The sequence below is a fragment of the Mus musculus genome, chromosome 15 (genome assembly GCF_000001635.26).
Source record: "Mus musculus strain C57BL/6J chromosome 15, GRCm38.p6 C57BL/6J".
Classification (NCBI taxonomy): Eukaryota; Metazoa; Chordata; class Mammalia; order Rodentia; family Muridae; genus Mus; species Mus musculus.
In genome coordinates, this window is record NC_000081.6 from 41,299,637 (window position 1) to 41,321,275 (window position 21,639).

General features: G+C 39.5%; 2 long non-coding RNA genes across 3 annotated transcripts in view; both read right to left on the reverse strand.

Moving 5' to 3' along the window:
• Window positions 1–625, reverse strand: part of Gm33557 — a 43,374-nt gene extending 42,749 nt beyond the window's left edge. For both annotated transcript variants that reach the window (XR_384067.1, XR_875321.1), the window contains exon 1: window positions 30–625. This is a non-coding gene — a long non-coding RNA (predicted gene, 33557). The remainder of the gene's footprint in view (window positions 1–29) is intronic.
• A 5,035-nt stretch (window positions 626–5,660) lies between these two features.
• On the reverse strand, window positions 5,661–17,804 carry Gm41312. The gene is made up of 3 exons (XR_875322.2): window positions 17,630–17,804; window positions 12,218–12,298; window positions 5,661–5,785 (listed from the first exon to the last, which is right to left on the reverse strand). It is a non-coding gene; the product is annotated as a predicted gene, 41312 (long non-coding RNA).
• Between the last annotated feature and the right edge of the window lie 3,835 nt (window positions 17,805–21,639).

The following is a 21,639-nucleotide window of genomic DNA, read 5'->3' on the forward strand; positions in this document are numbered from 1 at the left end:
GGTATCTCTATACTGTATGCCATTCTTACTCTATCCTTCATCTCGGTCCAGTCTCCTGTGGGTTATTCAGAGGTTCGGGTTGCTTAGGCCTGATGGGTGTCACAGGTTCTTGTCTCCGGAGACCCAGAGTACAGTACATCATCTTCATGGTGTCTTCTTGAAGTGTGCTTGGAAGACTCTTGTTTATTCCTATGAATCCAGGGGACTTGGAGTGAAAGGTTAGAGAGTCTTACATCTTCAATCAAGAAAGACCCAGCAGGAAGAGTATAGGAGTGGAGGAAAGGCTGGACTTGTGAGTCTATGCCTTTGTTGCCTTTTCTTGCCTCGGAACTTTCTTGTGACATGATCTCTCCTCTAAGATGCTTTCCCTAGATGTACCAGAGCCAAACTCTGTGGTTTAACTGCCTCAGACAGGGATGGCTACCTTTCTAGTTTATAGTATGATTTTTACCTTCACCATCAGCAACGTTTAAACTCTGAACATTTGTATAGCAGTTAAGAAGCATTGGTGACCTGAAGCAGGCAGCAGTTGGTCTTTCAAAATAAAATGTAAACAAGCAAAACAAAACAAAAACAAACAAACAAACCCAAAGAATGGTAAGTTTTAGAAAGATATGTGAAAACCAAAACAAACTTGTTTCTGGGAAGTATTATGATTGGAAGTTAGCTATTTGTTTTATTTATGTATTTATGTATGTATGTGTGTGTGTATGTATGTATGTATGTATGTATGTATGTATGTATTTATGGGGAATGTGCATATGCTGCAGGACCGACAGAGAGGCTAAAGGACAACTTGTAAGAGTTGGTTCTCATCTCCACTCCTGTAGGATCCTGATGGTGGACTCAGGTCATCAGGTTTTACAGCAAGCACCTCTCCATACTGAGCCATCTACTCAGTAGCAGCTACTGATTAAAAATATTAAGAAAAATATAGAGGAAGATGTTTAGATAAATGGATAGAAGCTCTTTTTGATTTGGTTCCTGGCTGGATAATAAAACAATAATGGTTACTTCTAATTATACTATTAATAAAATTGTTTACAAAATCACTACAGCATATGCTCCTCTTACTGTTGTTATGACTGGTTTATAAATGCAGAAAATATAACTACTTCCTAAGAGGCCTAAGGTAATGTGCTGGAGAAGCTGGAATTAAACCTTAGGAAACTCACATCCTGGCAGTACTGTCTACCATTATGCTATATAATCATAGAGAATAAGTCATATATTAAGGGTCAAAATAATTTTAAAATACAACCCAGAGACTAATGAATCATGGGGAGACCAGTCTTGATGGATACATCTTACTCACAAGTTCTCCTGCTCAGGGTTCATTGAAGAAGAGGGGTTGTAAGAGGCAGAATACCAGGCTGTCCTAGAACTGACTGACTGCCTAAAGAAGCCTGGAACAATAGCCATATTAATGGGCCTGTTAACATGGAGGGGGAAAAATATCATAGGATGTGACTCTAGACAAAGAGCTACAGACACCTACTGCCTGCTGAGAAAAGGGGACAATGAGCTTCTCCTACGTGTGAGTCTTACTGGTTATCCAATATTCAGCCCTGAAACCATCTGTGAACAAACAATAAAAATGCTCTCAGCATGCTGAATTTATACATATATTTATATATACTCATACAAGTCTTGATGACATAAAGAGACCCCTGATTCATGAAATATTGCCATTAAGTATGTCTTCTTACAAAAAAACAAAAACAAAAACAAAAAAAACAAGATCACGTTGTTATTGAGTAATTTTAATCAGGGATACTTACTTGATATGTTTTCCAGTTATAAAACAGATCCCTTTTCTCAGGAATACCACAAAAATAGTGTCAAAGTATGCTAATTTGCTTGCATTTATCATTCAAATATGCTCCTTTTCTGAATAATAATTTGCTGATGATTATAACAGTTATTTGAATTTTCTGCTGCCTGTGAATTAGCTGATGAACGATTTGATTCCAACGCATTTAACTTCCAGGCGATTCTCATGAGGACTGTTGAGAAGTTCTAAGAGCAAAAGTACAAAAATGTTCTTGAATGGAGCTCACATAAGTATGGTGCACAGAGTTGTAAGTGGAACCCGTGCTGGATGCTTGCTGGTTGATGCTCGAGAGAGATAGCCACCCCGTCTTCAGAAGTTTCCTCATTCTTACCTCTCTGGTGGGCCATCGTCTAAATTGTCCCACGAGGACTCCTGCTCCTCATCAGTAATGTGTCAGCCTTACACTACAGCAGGAAAGCTCTATGTAGCTGGGTAGAAATGTTTACTTAAATTGATCCACAGATCATCAGGATGAATATCTTAACTAAATATAAACCAGTCTTTCAGACCAATCAAAGAAAATATGCAAATGAACTCCATTACCCAGAATCTTACTAAGTTCCCAAATGAGGACAACATTACCATACAAAATCCTTCCACCCAGCAGAATGTGACCTCGATGACAGAAGGTAATAGACTCTGCCTCTCATGATCCAGACATTACTAGAGAGACAATGCATGAGAAATATAAATCGACCACTACTCTCCTTTATTAAAAGGACAATTGCAGACAAAATACAACGAATAGAATTTAATTAAGCGAAGACCTGTGAATTTCACAGCGGTAGAACAGGTACAGAGCAACTCCACAGCTGCGACATGTTTGAATTGTATTTATGGCCAGAGACCCAAAAATCATGTGCAGAACTAAGATATGATGGCGTTCAGAGAAGGAGCGTGGGCCACTCTAGCTGTTCTTACAGACAGAGGATCAGCTTTCGGGTCCTAAGTAGGTTCAATGAGGTTGTCAGGTCGCTCTTGTTTGTGTGAATACGTAGGACTAGATAAGAGTGTTGGAAGTGCCGGGCAGTGGTGGCGCACGCCTTTAATCCTAGCGCTTGGGAGGCAGAGGCAGGTGGATTTCTGAGTATGAGGCCAGCCTGGTCTACAGAGTCAGTTCCAGGACAGCCAGGGCTATACAGAGAAACCCTGTCTCAAAAAACCAAAAACAAAAACAAAAACAAAAAGAGTGTTGGAAGTGAAACTCTAGTTTGATTTGACAGTGTACATCCTCCTTGATATGGTCAGAAAAGGAAAGTCAAGAACTTACAGTGACTAAGACAGTTGTCTGGGATTTGAAGACTAATAGTCGCTGCGGAGGAGAATAGTGAGAATAAACACATTCCTTTCTGAGACAAACAGGAGCAGGTCATGTCATTTTCATTCATCACGTAGGGTAGAACTTACCCGCATAACAGAAAGCTTCAAAGGCACTTGGCTTAGTCAGCAAATGTTATTCTTCCAATAGGACTTACTCAACTTTCATCCGGTGATTTTTTTTATTCCACCACTGAGTCTTCCATCATCATAGAGTCTGCCAGCTTTGACAACACACAGTCACACTGCACCCTATGTGATCTGCTCACGTTCTTTCATGTTCTAGGCTCCATTCAAATCCAGCAGCCTTGACTTGGTACTCCGAGGCAAAAAATGTGTTACCTCAAACGTCAAAACCCATAGTGCTTCCTGCAACCTTTTAGTTCTTACTTGGTGGCCCTGACTCCTGCCCATCCCTATCTAGGTATATATATAACCTGGGAGAAAACAGTTTATACTAGTTGTAGACAAAAGAACCATCAAATTGGTGACTCACCCACCAGACATGCTGTATAATTCGGGGCGGGGGGGATTAAATGAGAGAGAACATGATATGAATATATTTACCATGTGGCTGATTGTTTTTGGATATTACCCACCATCAATTATTTAGTATTTCAACTCTTAATTTCTCAACTTGTAAACAATGCTGGTAATATCTTCCTTCAAACCGTCTGTAATGAGAAAGTAAACAGGAAAATGTTGAATGCTTATTTAATAATGGCAGGCATTTGATGCAGTAGAGGCACACTGGCGGGATATCAAACACAAATGCGAGAAATGCAGTCAAAGAGGGATGTTTATGCCATTTGCTTATTGCTGTCTTTAAACGAAATAGCATATGCAAACGTACCTGTCAAAAGTATGTACTTCCAATTCACAGCTACACAGGACCTCACAGTTCTGCAGATGTCCTTAGTGAGCTTGATATTGGTATATGAAAACATAGAATCAACAGAATTTATATCTAAAACCTGAACTTTTAAAAAGAAAAACAAGAAAGAAAGAAAAAGTGAATTCCTGTCTATTTGGATCCAGTTGACTGGCCAGACAGTGGAAAAAGTTAAAGCTTTGTCCTTCTGAGTACTGGTGAAGGATGAAACATCACCTGTAAGTGTGGTCACTCTAACGACTGAGTCACAACTGCTGAGAATGGCTAACTTCTGCCAGTGTGCAGCCTTCAGGACAAAGCTACCCAGAACAACAACCACTGCCAAGCCCTGTAGGACAAAGGGCCCACAAAGTGTTCAGAGCACAAGCCTCAAATTCTGGCCCCTCTACTCTCTTACCAGTCAACTAGATGATAAAGACAAAAAAACTTTATGGACAGGAATTTAGGTTTTTTTTTTAATTTTTTTCTTCCTAAAAGCTTAGGTTTTGAATAGAAACTTGGTTTATTCTATATGTTTTCAAATAAAAATATGAAGCTCACTAAGTAGAAATGTAGAACTGTGGAGGCCAATGTAGTTGTGAATTGGAAAGCAATTTTTGATACGTTCTTTAACATATATTGTATCATTTAAAGAAAGCAATGCAAAAATGGTATTTATTTCACATACATAATCTTGCATTTAACTTAAATTCATTGTTTAGAGTGCTTGTTTAGAACAAGGATCAAGGACCTCTGCCCTTGAAAGCTCTCCAGAATGTTAAAACCTTTTTAAAATTAGTATTGAGAAAAGAGGCCTATTTTATATTGCAGATGACAATAAAATTTAAAACATGGTGATTATTGAGAAACCTTCTTAAAATTCAGAATGGATTATCATAATAAGTTGACATTACTACATTGTTTACTAAGTTTATATAGCAATGCATGTGAAGTTTCATGTATGTCTAGTGATTGTTTTTTAGTAGTCAAACTATACTAGTTACATTCCTCACTGTGATGATACACCTGACCACAGCAGCTTAAGGAAGGGCTCATGTGTGTGTACTGTTGAGGGGAAGTTCATCATAGTGAGGAAAATATGGTGACAGGAGGGTGAGGTTGATAGACACATGTGTCCTCAGCCTTAGAAAACAGAGAGCTGTGAATGCTTACAGTTAGCTTTCTAGCTTACAGTTAACTTTCTATTCCTCAGTGTTACTCAACCCAGGACCCCAGTCCATGATGGAAGGGTACCAGGTACACTTAAAGTGCATCTTTCCACCTCAGTTAACCTAGTTAATCCCTCACAAGCATGACCAGAAGTTTGTCTCTTAGGTAGTCTAGACACTGTCTGGTTGATGGTATTTATTATCACATACGTATTCAATATTCACTCATCAGGAAACTTCCTTTGTATTTTCATGGGACCAAAAACCATAATTGTTTGATTTCAATTTGCCACTTATTCCTCTTTTGTTAGTTTCACAAAGCTAATTCTTAAATAATAAATAACAAATCTCTGTAAGGACCTTAATCTCATGCACAGGGTGGGATACCTCAGAGCCTTCCACATTATATTTAGGGCTGGAATGATTGAGAAAGTCAATAAAAATTGAGTACCTTGAGGATTTTGCTTCATTGCCAATATTTTTTTTCTTTGTAAATCACACAGTGGATAATTGGTTTTTATCTGTTTCCTGGGCATTTTGTAGACATCGTATCATTTGGTCATTACAATAAGCTCTCAGTGTGGATGAAGATCCCTAAGTTAAAAAATAGGAAAACCTTCTGGAAGGATGGCAGTTATTGATTAAAGCACAAAATCATTATATCTCTCCACCTAAGAGTCCATGAGTGATATTCAGAATGTGAGATCAAAGCACATTCCTTGAAAACTTCTCAGTCAGGTATTTGAGTTCTCATGAGTGAGAAGTATCTATTGGTTTTATCTATTTGTAGCACTATATCAAAGTCACGCAGGCTGGGGCGTTTAAAAAACAACAACCGTTACAACAAGGAAAAAAAATGTTAGAACCTCATTTCTTACAGTTCTGGTGACTGCCCAGTCGAAACCAAGGCATCCATAACTGCTATCTAATGAGGACCTTCCTGTCTTCACAGGATAAGAAGGTAGAAGCCTGAGAAAACAACTGTTCCTTAAGGGTCTAAATATCATTCATGGGGTGGGGGCGGATGGAGTACCATAGCTTAGCACCTCTAAAGGCCCCAGTTTTGAATGCCACCACACAGGCACATCTGAACTGAAGAGGAGCCAACACGATTATACAAAGTTAATTCTCATTTTACACAGTGTATTATATTATTATTTTTTAAATGCAATTATACAAGACATAAGAAGCTCTCATGGAGTCTGCTTAGACCCAATACAACTCAAACACCAGGTCAATGCAAATGACAAAAATTTATTGTAATCAAGCTGCTACTTATGGATCAGGGCTACAGAACACACTCGGGAGTTGAACTGCGACCTTCAGCCAGAATGTTACACAGCTTGTCCTGTGGTGGCTTGATGAACCAGCATAGGGGGTTGCTAGAGTGGGGAAGCAGGAATGGGTGGATGAGTGGGGGAGCACCCTCATAGAGGCAGGGGAGGGGGATTGGATGGGGGATTTTGGAGGGGAAACTGGGAAAGGGAATAACATTTGAAATGTAAATAAATAAAATAACCAATAAAAAATATCTTTAAAAAAAAGCCTGAAAACCACAAATATCTGTGTCAACAGATATTTGTTACATTTTTCCACCAATCAGGGTTTAGGGATAGGGGATTTCCATAGGAACAGGTACACTTATCTTATTCTCATTGGTTAGTTTATTCAACTGTGGCGAGACAACTTGCCTAGTATTCATGTCTCAACTTGCTTTAACCAGGATGTCAGTTACACATGCACGTGTCTATTTCTGCCAAGCAAGCTGTCAGTTGCCCAGGGATATCTTGGGAATTTTAACTTTGTTTAGCCAATATTCAAAATGGAAGCTTTATTCAAAGTGGCTTCAGTTTGGTTCCTTCTTATAAAGCCACTTTAAGTGTCAAGATAGCATTTAGGAAGAGCTTGGTGTAAGCGAGTTGGGATGCCAATAGCTGAAGATAAGCTTTCCTTAACTGCCTTTTTCTGCTCACTGGAGCTGGTAGCTGCATATGCATGCTGATGAAACTAGATGCAACTAGATTAATGAAAGTATGTTTACAGCAATCATCTGACATCTGTGTATCACCAATTCTTTGGAAACATTCTAAAGTGGTAATTTTGATTTCTAGTGTTAAAAGTACTATGTAATTCTAGAAAATCACTCTTGCTGAGGCCCTTCACAAGCTTTATTTGTGAGTTAAGCCAATTGTATGTTAGTTTGTGTTCCTATAAATACATTATATTTACGTGTGAGCTGAGTGAGAAAAAAACAATAAAAACTGAGTATCTGGATGACATAATTTCATTGCCAATATCGACTTCCCCTTTATAAATCATACAATAGATAATTAATATGCATTTCTTAATGCCTGTCTTTGGAAAGCTGTTATAGTGGATAATTTGGGTTTGGGGTTTTCTGTTTGCTTTTTGTTTTGTTTTCAAGACAGAGTTTCTCTCCATAGTCCTGGCTGTCATGAAACTTATCATGACAAGGCTGCCTTGTCCATAGACAAGACTTCATCGGATTCACAGATATCTCCCTGCCTCTGCCTCCCAAGTGCTGGAATTAAAGACATGAGTCACCACCATCTGGCTTACAGTGGGCATTGTGAAGACATAGTATCATTTCGTCTTTACAATAAGCTTTCAGTGTGGATGAAGATCACTCACTTAAAAAATAAGGATGTTAAGACAATCTGGAGCTAAGATTCATACCCAATAGATTGTAAACACCACATGTAGCAGGTTTACCAACATGACCTTAGTACCTAACTAAAAAGCCTGATACAGAAAGATTTGATAAATGTTACTAAGGGAAGAGAATGTCTTATTCTACAAAGACGGAGCTACAGAATCTAAATCCAGGAATACTGAAGGGTCTCTGATCAGAAGACATCACAATAAGTAGGGACTTTAGAGAAAATGCCAGCAAAGTGATAAAGTATGATTCCTACTACTGTGTTATGAATTAATCCTCTGGATTCACCCTTTATTTCAAATGCTGAGGCTGATTTAGTAAGTTTTGTTGGGCTAGTGGCCATGAATAGAAAATATGGAAAATGAAAAGTCTGCTTTATGAAAACATGTCATAAATTATAGCATCTTTACAACACCTCTCCAAAGGCCAGACAGAAAAGTTAGAATAATGGAATGAGGAGAATGGCTGGCAGTGTCCTCAGTTCTCTTGGAATGTGTTGATTTTGCCATCCAGAGGTGACCAATAAACAATGTTGCTTTGTGGTCTTCAACCCAAGACTGTAGGAGAAAATGAGGCATGACATGGTGGAGTCAAAACACTGAATTCTGAAGAAGTGTATAGCCAGTAGCTGGCCTGCAGACTAGTCGGCATTCTCTACATCCTTTAATGTGCTTTTTCTGCAGAAAAACCTTGGTGGTATGAGCGCTTGCTGTGCAATCTGAGGTAATGTGCTAACCAGTCACATCATTAGGTTCCCACTAGATAAGTGGCTGCTCACTTGAAATAAAGCAGACACTATTTCCTGAGAGCATCTCTGTAGTCTTTTATCTGCACACCCGTTGCCAACCCAGGGGCATTGCTGTCTTGGTAGGGGATGCTAAATAAGAATGGCAAGAGACACTTACAGTTACAGGAGCAATGTGAGCTTTAAGCTCATATATGGGAGTGTTTGATAGAAAACCTATCCCAGGACTAACAACAATGAGCAGAATTCTTTATCTGTAAACATTTATTGAGCATATGTAATATATACATCTGCTAGTCAGGCAGAGCAAAGAATAAAGTAGAAAACAGCCCGGGATTATGAAGTTTCGAATGTGGAAAAAAATAAAAGGTTAGCTAAAAAAACTAGATAATTGCTGGTTGGGAATAAGTGATTTGAACAAAATTAAAAGTAGAGCATAATTAGGGACAACTTCACATAAGATAGCATGGATATTGCTCTCCAAGGAGAGGAGATCTGGATAGTAAGAATGCACCAAGCAAGCAAAAATCTATGAAAAGAGCATATTGAGGGCAGAAAAGCTACAAAGAAATCCTTTCTACTAGTGAAGTACTAGGCCTGTTCCAATAATAGGGATAAGGTCTTTTGTTGGGAAGGAGTCCAAATAAGTTAGGGAGCGATGAACTCAGAATTACATAAGAATTATATTGTAGAAAGTCAGACAGAGTATAAGAGAATAGAGTACTAAACATTTTATGCAAAGGCTCAGTGAGTAAATACCATAGGTGCTGACCCAAATGAACATGACTGCAACTCAAAAGCAGCCTTGAAAAATATATACATGAATGATCATAGTTGTGTCTAGGTAAAAGCCATGGTCCTATGGAAAGGACAATTAATAGTCTAAATAATTAGAAAGTCTTTTTCTTTAATGTGTATATAGATGAATAGATGTTTTTAATACATGTGTCCATGTGTTAGGTGTGTGTGTGTGTGTGTGTGTGTGTGTGTGTGTGTGTGTGTGTGTGTGTATGTGTGTGCTCGTGCGTGCACCATCCCCTGGGCCTGCACTGCACACCTCTGAATTTTTATGTGGTCTCTGGAGATCAACCTCAGCTTCTGTGTGAGATGAACATTACTGACTTAGCTATCTATCTAGACTAGCCACAGGGAAGTTTTAAAAAGTGGTTTTTTGGTTGGTTGTTGCTATTGTGTTGTCTGTTTGCTTACTTGTTTTAGATGGTTGCCATGGTTAGAGAAAACAGAAGTGTGATCATTTTCATTCATGGTGTTAATACACTTGTACTGCAATGTCTTATGGTGGATCTGGAAACTAAGGATGGCAGATGTTAGGTGCCTAAATTTCTGTTGTGTGGCTGTGATTAGACACCATGACCAAGGAAACTTATAAAAGAAAGTACTCTTAACTGGGGGCTTGTTTACAGTCAGACAGTTAGTACATGATGCTCACAGTGGGGAGTGTGGCAGCAGGCAGACATTGCATGGGACAACATCCTAATCCACAGGCAGCAGGGAGCGGGGCAGCTCAGGTATGGGATTTGAAACTTCAAAGCATCCCCAGGGATACATCTCCTTTAATAAGGCCACACCTATCAATCCTTCGCAAACAGTTTCACTAAATGGAGATCAAGCATTCAAACATATGAGCTTATAGGAACCATCCTCAATCAAACAACCATAACAGGGAAGGACAAACAACCAAGACAGGAGGGACAAACAACCACAACAGAGAAGGACTAGGTAGCTGATGGGTTTTTGGAGTGAAAGAAAATGCACTAAATGAGGATGGTTCTTAAGTGATGGCCTTTAACAACAAAGATAATTTGGAATTGAGCAAGGATTGATATAGAATTTAGCTTTAAGCATGTTGTATATCTGAGATGCCCATAAGGCAACTGATGAAGATACAGCACTTATACTTGTGCATATGGATCTCAGAGACGGGGTTGAAGTTGTGGCTGTCAGGCTGGATCAAGGGATTGATAGCATACCTCTGAATTTTACTTTGAAAGACATTGTGCATGGTTATATCTAATTTAAATTTGAATCAAGGAGAATGTGTTGCAGAGAAATTCTAAATATAAAAGGAAAAAAAAACGTACATTTTTGAAGTCATCAAGAGTCAAATAGATGAGGGGAGCCAAGCAAAGGAGATGATGGGGGTTGCCAGTGGGGGTAGAGTATCATGTCATATAAGCTCATACATGAGAGACTCGTAGGGATAAATTCAGCCGAAAAGCTGAGTAGTAACAGATGAGATCAGTACATACTGAAGCTGACAACAGGAGAGATATGGAGAAAACAAGCCAAGCTGGGTAGAATTAAAGCATAAATAGGGGAATAATAGAATAAATAGAGTAAATGAGAAATCATAGGCATAACAAGGTTTTCTTTGAAAGTTTTTTAAATGAGGTTTAAAAGCTGGAAGATGGGGACTTTGTGTGTGATTATGACGTGTGAAAGCAGAGACACAAAAGCATAACTCAATATTACTGGAGAAATGAGTCACTTGGGTGTCTGAAAGCAGAAAGTAATTAAGTCGGTAGAAGTTTAAGGGGCCTAGAAACAAGCTAAACACAGCTAAGGGTCCACTCTTTCAGTGATTGTTCACAGTGGACACCTGAGTGATTCATGCTCTAAATTTTGAGTGTCTGTATGATCATGGCCTAGTCCTGAGAGATGACAACAGATGTGTCAGAAGAGAAAAGCAGTGTGCTTCCAACAGAGTAAGTGAAGATAAACTATAATTGTGCACATATCTAAAATAAGCATCAGAGAATAGAGTATTGGAAATTTGTTATAAACATAGCACTCATGTATTCTATGATATGAGCTAATCAGTTCACTCTATTCTTTGTATACCAGGACAGGGAGGAATACAAGTTCCCCCACTAGTCTGTGTCAAGCAAATGAGTGGATTACTACTAAACAAAAGCATATTCCATTGGTAGTAAAGAGGGAAATTAGAAGATTAAGAAGTGAATTGTGGGTATTAGAATGTCATTCAGTCCACAAATCCCAGATGCTATTGAGAATCTTTAGTCAGGGCATGCTGACTGCGTCCTTGTAGTGATGTAAAGAAAGTCACACACATTGATAAATTAAACTTCAGGAGTGATCTAATACATACATGCCCTGGCCCCTAGTACACTTAGCTCCCCAACTATCAGACTACTAATAGGTAGCAGAACAAGGAATTTCTTTTTCCTTCCTTTCAATTACCAGTGCATACACAATAAACTGATGGCCAAGTCAAAACTGTAGTTCTCTCCTTTTCAAGTTCTTCAAAACCTGTCTACGTTATCTCTAGAGCTGTGTCTGAGCAAGTAGAAGTTTGCAGGGCAAGCAGAGGGAACAGCAGCCACAGACAGGGAGCGTGTGATAGGGAGCTGGAGTGATAGGACTGTGAGTGTAGAAAGGCGGGGTGGATTGGGCAGAGCGCAGAAAATAAGGAGACAGGGGCTGGGTGGAAGGCTGAACAGGGTTAGACTCAGGGCCCCAGTCTTAGATTCCAAGTCTATCTGTGTGAGTGTGAACTGGTTCTTTAATACTGTGAGTCTGTTTACTCACTTGAAAAACTGAGGACAACCGTGACACTCACCATGAAGGATGGGGAAGTAAGGTCATGGTCACAAACTTCTAGGAGACATTCTGGCCACAGGAAATAGTCACCACAAGTTAGCTGCTTGGAAAAAAAAAAAAAGTGAAACAAAACAGTGGTGGGGCTGCATCCAGAGGCAAATGTTTGCCTCTTGGTGATTAAATAGCCCCACTTTGATGTCATCAAAGCATAAAAGGTGCGTATTCCGAACTATTTCCAAATGGTCCATGACTCTTCAAGAGCGAGTGGGAGGCTCGGCTGAGTCACAGGAAGTGCAGCTGATTAGAGGCCTAGAAAAGAAGTTCATTAGCATCAAGCTGGCCCAGAATCACTCTGGGACAAAGTGCTTTTGCTTGATGGATTCCACTCAGGGATAGAACTTTGAAATCTTCCTTTTGGAAGTCTCTTGAAACAGGCTGTATTCAAGATACAGTTCACCCAGTTCTTATGCATTGCTGTTTAAAAGCACATTTTAAACTCTTAGATAATATATGCATTTTAACAGAAATGACATTTGACTAGTTGCTGCAGGTTGGTGTCAATCTGAAGAGGCAGGGCCAGCATGGCGTTCTTCACTAGCACATAACTCTGTGATGTCAAGAGGACTGGAGACCCTCCCAGGAGAAAGTTTGGCATTAGAATGTTAACCTACAAGTTATCCTTTTATAAAAGGATGTGTGTGTGTGTGTGTGTGAGAGAGAGAGAGAGAGAGAGAGAGAGAGAGAGAGAGAGGGAGAGGGAGAGGGAGAGAGAGAGAGAGAGAGAGAGAGAAAGAGAGAGAGAGAGAGGGAGAGAGAGAGAATAAATATTACCATGCTTATTAACATCACATAAAACAGAATAAATGTAAATATGGGTATTAACACCTTTGCAACTTCATACTACATATGATTATTTTTAAATGTTTGACTGGTATAAAATAATTTTCATTCTTTAAGAGGTTTAATAAGCTGACTTACCACAGAAATGCTACATCAAAATAATTAGAACTTTAAGTCAAACATATTAAAATTTATCCAGTGGCAAGCAGGTAACTTCTCCGTTTTTCTTTGAGGTGAGGAAGAGAGAAGGGAAGGAAAAGAGGAGTGAAAGGTGAAGATTTGCATGCATTTCCCCATTGTAATTGATTATTCTTTTTTGAATGAGGGACTGGAGTCACATCAAACTGACCAAGTGCCACACACCACTGAAAGTCTCCAAACAGAATATTCATTAGATATCAATGAGCAGGCTCATGAAGTCTAGAAAAGAGACAAATAGTTAACTGCCTCTCATTTCTTATTAGCTTTGACACAAACTGGTCGTTGTTTTATTTAGGTTTGCCTTATACATTTGAAGGAAAGGTCATGCTTAGTTACCTCCATCTTGGAACATGCACTGGTTTGTTTTGAGAGAAAGCCTGTACCCTCTATAACTATAAGCTATTAGAAAAATTCACTAAGAGATCCAACAACAGCCAGCATTAAATATCTGCTGTGAATAAATGAATTCACTGTTGTGGCCATTAGCATCATGACCCTGTGTGAGAGAAAGAAAAAGATATGCTTTTTAAAAGTATCCACTTACGAGAACCTCAATAGAGAACTAGAGAACACAGCTGAAGGGAAAGTTCACTAAACTAGGCCCTTTGCCAATTACGAAACTCTTACAATTGCTAAGGAAACATTATGATGTAAAGGGAAATTTATAAAGTAAAAATATCTATAAATATATCATTTTAATTGAATGTTTTAGCTTCTTTGCCAAGCTCTACGTGGGTCTCTTTGACTTTCTCACATACCGTAGAATCCTGTACGTTTAAGAATTCAAAGACTATCAGTTATATCATGCTACCTTGTATATTTGAGTGTTTTAAAAATATCAAAGGGGAGATACTTTACCATTGTAAAGCATACCTTAGAATTCAAAGGCTATCAGTTATATCATGCTATCCTGTATATTTACGTGTTTTAAAAATATCAAAGGGAAGATACTTTATTTACCATTGTATCTTATGAAGAATATCTCCCTTATAGAGAGATCAGTCTGAAGTAGCTACAACCATTTTTTTAAGTTACTTAAGGTTCAGAATATCATTATAATTATTTCAGGGTTCTACCAAAGGGTGGAGGTGGGGTGGGGTGGAGAGGTCTGGGGGCGCCGTAAAGCCCTGCTCCAGATGACTTAGACCCTTCGTGCTCTTCTCTAGTCGGCCTTCTGTAGCTCCTGATGGTTGATGATTCTAAAAACTAGAAGCATGTGGAAGTGACTGTGTTCAAAGAGAGCAGACCTTTCTGGCTGGTCTACTATCATGAGCAGTCATGCAGGGGTTTACAGTGCCTCCAGCCTTTGACCCCAGAGGGGCGCTGCTTCCCATCTGAGCTTATGAACTGGAGCTTGCCCTGTAGTTGGAATAGAACAGAAGTATAAGGTTCAGCTGTCAATCTTCATGAACTCTTTTCTGCTTGACAGTCCACGGAAATTTTCCTTCTGCGTCTGGATGTGCCTCGAGCTCTAACTTCCCATGTCAACATCAGGTGTTCTTGGCTGTCATTCAGTTCAAATGTCCTCTGAGGCACACTATGTAGGCTACATCATCTTGTTCGTAGGAACTAGAGGCAATTGTCTCTTTAATTCCATCTTTCCTAACCTCGGTTCTCTCTTAATACCTATGTGAGTACTGCTGGCTGTGCAGACAAGTTATATACCAGTATCCTCATGCCAGACAGGAGTTTACCATTGAGCACAATTGTATAGTATGGGCTAGTACAATTATTTTAAGCCTACATTGCTTCATACTTCCATAGCAAATATTCAATATCATAATTATATAATTTCCAATCCAGTCGAAACATTTATATAATGCTCCCTATGGGATTATAAACTACTGTCTCTCCTTGTGATGTTACATAATTTGCTGGTTTAGAGAAAAAAACTCTCTGGTACAATGCTTCCTGGCCAGTGGCAAGTCCCATGACACTCCAGGGCTGGTGAGAAGAGAAAGAAGGGAGGTCATGAAGATTAAGTGGGAATATAAAGCAGATAAAACACAATGTGCTTGGCACAGGGTGGGCACTGACAGGATTGGCTGTTAGAGCTGTCAAACTTGTACCCCATAGACAGAGCTCACTGACTATTTTTACATATGTTTTGCTTTGCAGATATTTTCCTGCACCGGGAGTGGAGGCCTCTTTGATCCCAGCACTTGGAAGGCAGAAGTGGATCTCTGTGAGTTCAAGGCCAGACTGGTTTCCATAGTAACTTCCAGCACCACTGTAGGATTGTGGGTCCCAAGTCTGCTCCACCACAGGTCATGGCTGCCTGGGGAGGCAGGACGTGGGAGTTGACAGACCTTACCCATGCCATAGCCCGGTGGGTGCTGGGAAGTAGGGAAGTCCCAGGAAGCTCCAGGAGTGGGAAAGAGCAGTTTGAGGCACAGGACAGCCAAAGCTCATTCAGGGGTCCTCAGGTCTGGGCCGCCAGGTTCTCGGGCTCTTGCACATCCCGTCACCACTGGAGCCGTGGAAGAGCTGAGTGGGCCCCCACCCCCCCACCACCCCCTCACCCCCCCCACCCCCCCCCCCCCCCGCTAGATCTAGCCTGGGCCAAAGGGGAAAGAGGGGAGCTCCAGCTGAGGAGAGTTCTTGGCTCGCTGGCTGGCAGTTTTGGGCTTGATGGCAGCTATGGCTGAGAGCACAGAGAGGCCTTCTATGGGAGATTAGATTGTGGCTCTATAGGCTAAGGCCTTCTCCATGGCTCACTGTGGATACTGACAAAAAGAGGCAGTCCATGGATGTTTTTGTTTTTTGTTTTTGGTGTTTTTTGTTTTTTATTTTTGCTTGTTTTTGTTTTGGATATTTCATTTAATTACATTTCAAATGTTATCCCTTTTTCTGGTTACCCCCCCCCCAAAAAAAACTCCCTATCCTTTCCCCCAGCTTCTATGAGAGTGACCCCCTCTCATTCCTACCTCCCCACCCTGGCATTCCCCTATACTGGGGCATTGAGCCTTCACAAGACCAAGGGCCTCTGCTACATATGCAGCTGGAGCCATGGGTCCCCCCATGTGTACTCTTTGGTTGGTGGTTTACTCCCTGGGAGTTCTGGAAAGTCTGGTTGGTTAATATTGTTGTTCTTCCTATGGGTCTACAAATACCTTCAGCTCCTAGTCCTTTCTCTAGCTCCTTCATTGGGGACCCTGTGCTCAGTCCAATGGTTGGTTGCAAGCATCAGCCTAAGACATTTATTGTTATGGCAGAAAGTGGCTGTGTAAAAACATACCCAACTTCTCAGGGTGGACTTGGTTAAATAACTTTTGCAGGGAGGAGTGTTTGGGAAGGAAAGCTTATTGGCTAAACCCTCCAGGCCTTTATGTACCTCATTACATAAAGATCTGTCTTGAGCCTACGTGATCACAGGTCATGTCTTCCATATGTGGAGGGGTTTGGGGTGTTGCCTTTATATGAGTGATGGCCGCAAATCTATGGGTTGGCTGCAGCTAGTAACAGGGACCTGGTGTCTTGGAGAAGGCAAAACTCCTAACATCCCTTCAGTGTCTTCAGGTCTCAACCGGAAACCACACTATCTATCATGGACGCCAACGGGGCTATGTAGAAAGACCCTGTCTCAAAAACAAACAAATGAACAAACAAACGAGCAAACAAACAACAAAATGCCTCAAAAATGTCTAGAAAGAGTTTCTGTTTGATTTACTCAATTGTGACTTCTGACTTAGAGCCAAAATGATTTCACAAAAGGTCATACTGATTTCTCATGTCACAAAATTATATCAATACACTAGTTTTGAAACAAATATAAATAATGTTAGCATTCTTGCTATGTTGCTGAATAAAATATGGTGTTTTAGCTTCTCAGACTGATAGCAAGTCTTTTATTCTATTCTGAATAATCACATATGCAAGTCATTTTAGTTCTGATAAAGCAAAATGAAGATGCAACTCTAGAAATGCAATGAATGATATTAAAAAAAAACCTGAATATTGGCTTCTTCTTGGTATCTAGGATATATTACTGTCTATAAGTCTTCCAGAAGCCCATTGAGAGCAAGTGCAAATATGACTGTGCTTTACTTATAATCATTTAAATATAAACTGATGGAAGCTAGATCAATTACTTATCCAAACAAAAATATAGGAAGAATGTTTGAAAATAATACAGATTTTTTTATATTATTGATATCAATTGCTTATATGATAATTTTCAAATTGTTAAACTGTAAGATGATCAACAATATGTATTGATGCCCATGAGCTCATTTCTGTGGGCTGTCTACTGCTAGGCATGTAGCTTACCCTCAAGAGTAGTTTGTTTCCCTAGTGATACATCCATGGAGAAAACTAAATTTTTATTTGAAAGTTGTTATCAACTGGAGATAGCTTTTGGTTTAAGGATGAATGCATGTGTTCACATTACCTTTCAACTCTAGGACTCCATCCGAAAATGACCCATGCCAGCCCTGCAGATCCTTCCTCATTCTGAGTTCAAATGTGGTTGTATTCTGTCGGTTTAAAAGGCTTTGTTTCCATGATGATCTCCACCACCTCTTGCTCTCACCAGTTTTTCCTTCTCCTCTTCTGCAGGGTTCCCTGAGCCTGGAGAGGAAGGATTTGATGGAGAGTTTGGCCTGAGCATTCCAAGATCTCTCATTCTCTGAATATCGTCTGGCTGTGGGTCTCCGAATTTGTTCCCATCTGCTGTAGGAGAAAGCTTCTCTGATGATAGCTTAGCAAGGCACTGAACTATGAGTTAGGAAAAAATGTCACAAAGACTCATTTTATTGCTATACTCTTTTAGTAGAACACTATAATTTGGAATCTATCTATCTACCTACCTACCTACCTACCTATCTAGTTAGGTTTTTTTTATCTAGTCTTAGGTTCTTGACCACCTAAGCAGGGTTGGGTATGAGTTCCATCTCAGTAGAGAGGGCCTTCATTCAAATCAGATATTGGTTGGTTGCTCCCACAAGATTTGTGCCACCATTGTACTAGTGTAATTTGCAGACATCACACCGTTGGTGATCAGAGTGGTTTATAGCTGGGTCTCCTTTACAATTCTCTTTTGGCAAGGTGCAGAGTACCTTTCTGTACCAAGGTCACTAGCATATAGATGTGAAGGCTCTATGTAGATACTAGCTCAACTTCACCATGTTCAATGAACTATGTAGGTATTGTCTTCATCGATTGAGGTCTTGCTTTTAGTTTTGTTGAGAGACACCAACAACTTTGGAAAAAAGTCTGGTTGTTTGGGATGGGAATCTCATGGGAACAACAACTCAATTATATGTACTCTTTTTCTAGTGTTGGAAGCTTCATTTGGTGACAAGAAATGACAAGTTGGGACTCTATCTTCCCCATCAGTATAGACAGTTTCATTTAAATTGTTTTCCTATCTATCTATCTATCTATCTATCTATCTATCTATCTATCCACCTATCTTCTACTGTATGAGGTTTCCACACTAACCTTCAAAGACCCTTTATTTTAGCTACCTCTTCTTATATACCCCCTTTAGCCCTCTATTCACATGCCCCCAACTTGATCCTTTTGTTCCAGCCACCCCCATCCATCTAAAACTGTCAACTCTATTTTCCTTTACTAAGGAGATATATCTATCTGTCTGCTCAACCCACTTCTCTTACTCTATACCTATACTCATGGTTTTACAAACTATATAGCCTGGTTATCATTGAATTAACAGCTAATATCTACATATAAGTGAATACATAGTGTATTTATCTTTTTGAGGCTGATTCTTAACTCAGAAAGATAAATCTTTCTTACCATGATTTTAGTAGTTTTATCCATTTACCTGCAAATGTTATGATTTCTCTTTTTTTAATGACTAATTAATGTTTTATTGTATATATGTGCCAGGTTTTCTTTATCCAATTATCTGTTGAAGGACATCTAGCTTGTTTCTAATTTGTGGCTATTATAAATAGAAAAGCAAAGAACATGGTTGCACAAAAGACTCTAAAGTAGGATGAAATATCCTTTGGGTATGTGCCCAAGAGTGGTGTAGCTTGATCTCAAGGTAAACAGACTCCTATCTTCTGGAGAAAGCCCCACACTAATTCCATAGTGGCTATATGAATTTTTACTTCCACCAGCAATGAATGAATGCTCCTGTTCCTGCATATGCTTGCCAGCAGGAGCTGCCATTTGTTTTATTGATCTTAGCCATTCTGACTGGTATAACATAAAATCTCAAGTAGCTTTGTCTAGCAGGTCCAGTTACTCGAGGGTCTCGAGGGGACCTTCTCCTAAGAACCAAATGGGGGGAGGGAGAGACGAGAACCAAGTGCAATGAACGACACACGGAGGCAGTCTGATTAGCATCAAGGTCTCACTGTATTAGCAAGGCTCAAGGCTTAAATGCACAAGCAAAAGGGGAAGTACTTCTCAGCAGGAGGAATGGGGCAGCAGAAAATTTTCTTTTGGCGACTACACAGGGAAGCAGGAACTTGGTGGTATCAGGGTACATCTTGTGGTCAGGACATCCAGCGCTGACTTAGGGCTGGAACAATCTGTGGTTGTTCTAGGAGCGGTGCGTTGGTGGCCTGCTTTTGACCCCCTTTTCTTCTCGGGGGTGGGGGGGTGGGGGAGAGAGGCCCAATTCAGAGATCAGGACAATAGTGTTGTCTTAATAGCTCCCAACAGTTTTGATTTTTATTTTTCTAATGACTAAATATATTTAAATATTAATTTGAATCTTTGTTAGCTACTTGAATTTTCTCTTTTGAGAACTCTGTTTATATCTGTACCCTGTTTTTAATTGGGTTATTTTCTTGACATCTACCTTTGGAGTTCTTTATATACATATTGAATATTAGCCCTTGTTGTGTCCCTGATTTTCATGAATTTGCCTCAAGTTTCTCTCCATTTATGTTGGTGTTAGTTATGGGCTTTCTGCTTTTATTATGTTTAGATATATCCCAGGTATTTATAACCTCTGCAGAATTTCTATTACAAATTATTGTTGAAATCTGTCAAAGGCCTTTTCTGCATCTAATGAGATATTCTTGTGGTTTTGTCTTTCAGATTGTTTGCATGGTGGGTTGTGTTGATAGATTTAAGTATGTTAAACCATTCTTGCATCTATAAGGTGAAACTTACTTGATCTTGGTACATCATCTTTTTGATGTGTTCTTGGATTTTGTTTATAAGCATTTTATTGAGAATTTTCGCATCTATGTTCACAAGGTGTATTAGAGTTTCTATTGTTCTGAAAAGACACTATGCAAAGGCAAACATTTAATTGGGGCTAGCTTACAGTTCCAGAGGTTTAGTCCATTATTGTCATGGTGAGAAACATGGCAGTGTGCAAGCAGACATGATATTGGAGAAGGAGCTGAGAGTTCTACATCCAGATTGGCAGGCAGCAGGAAGAGACAGACACATTACAACTGGCTTGAGCATCTGAGACCTCAAAGCTCATACCCTATGACACACTTCCTCCAAAAAGGCCACACCTCTTAATATAGCCCCTTCCTGGTAACCAAGCATTCAAACACATGAAATAATTGGGCCAATCCTATTCAAAACACCCTCATAGGAGATATTGGCTTGTAATTCTCTCCTTGTTGGATTTTTATGTGGTTCGGGTATCAGGGAAACTGCTACCTCATAGAACAAATTGGGAAGTATTCTTTCTACTTCTATTTTGTGGAATAATTTGAGAAACATTGACATTAACTCTTCCTTAAAAGCTTGGTGGAATTCTGCCATAAAACCATTTGGACCTGGGCTTGTTTTGGTTGGGAGATTTTCATGACTGCTTCTCTTTTCCACAGGGATTATAGGTGTGTTTAAGTTGTTTATCTAATCTTGATTAACCTTGGTAAGTGTATCAAGAATATTATCTATTTTTATCTTTAGATATTCCAATTTGGTAGAACATAAGTTTTTAAAGTAAGTCCTTATGATTTTCTAGATTTTCTTGGTATGTATTGTTATATCCTCCTTTTCATCTCTAATTTTATCAATTTGGATCATTTCTCTGTGCCTTTTAGTTAATTTGTATAAAGGTTACTCAATCTCATTGGTTTTCTCAAAAAACCCAACTCTTTGTTTCATTGACTCTTTGTATTGTTTTGTTTGTTTGTTTGTTTGTTTTTGTTTTGTTTCTACTTTATTGATTTCAGCCCTGAGTTTGAAGATATTTTGCCATCTTCTCACTTCTAGATGTGGTCTCTCTCCCTCTCCGCCTCCCCCTCCCCCTCCTCCTTCCCCTCCCCCTCCCCCTCTCCCTCTCTCTCCCTTGAGTTTTCAGGTGTGCTGATAAGTTATTAGTATGAGATCCATATTTTATTTTATTTTTTATTTTATTTTATTTTATGTAGATACTTAGTGCTATGAACTTGCCTCTTAGAAATACCTTCATTTTTTTCCCCATAGCTTTAGGTATGTTGTATATTCATC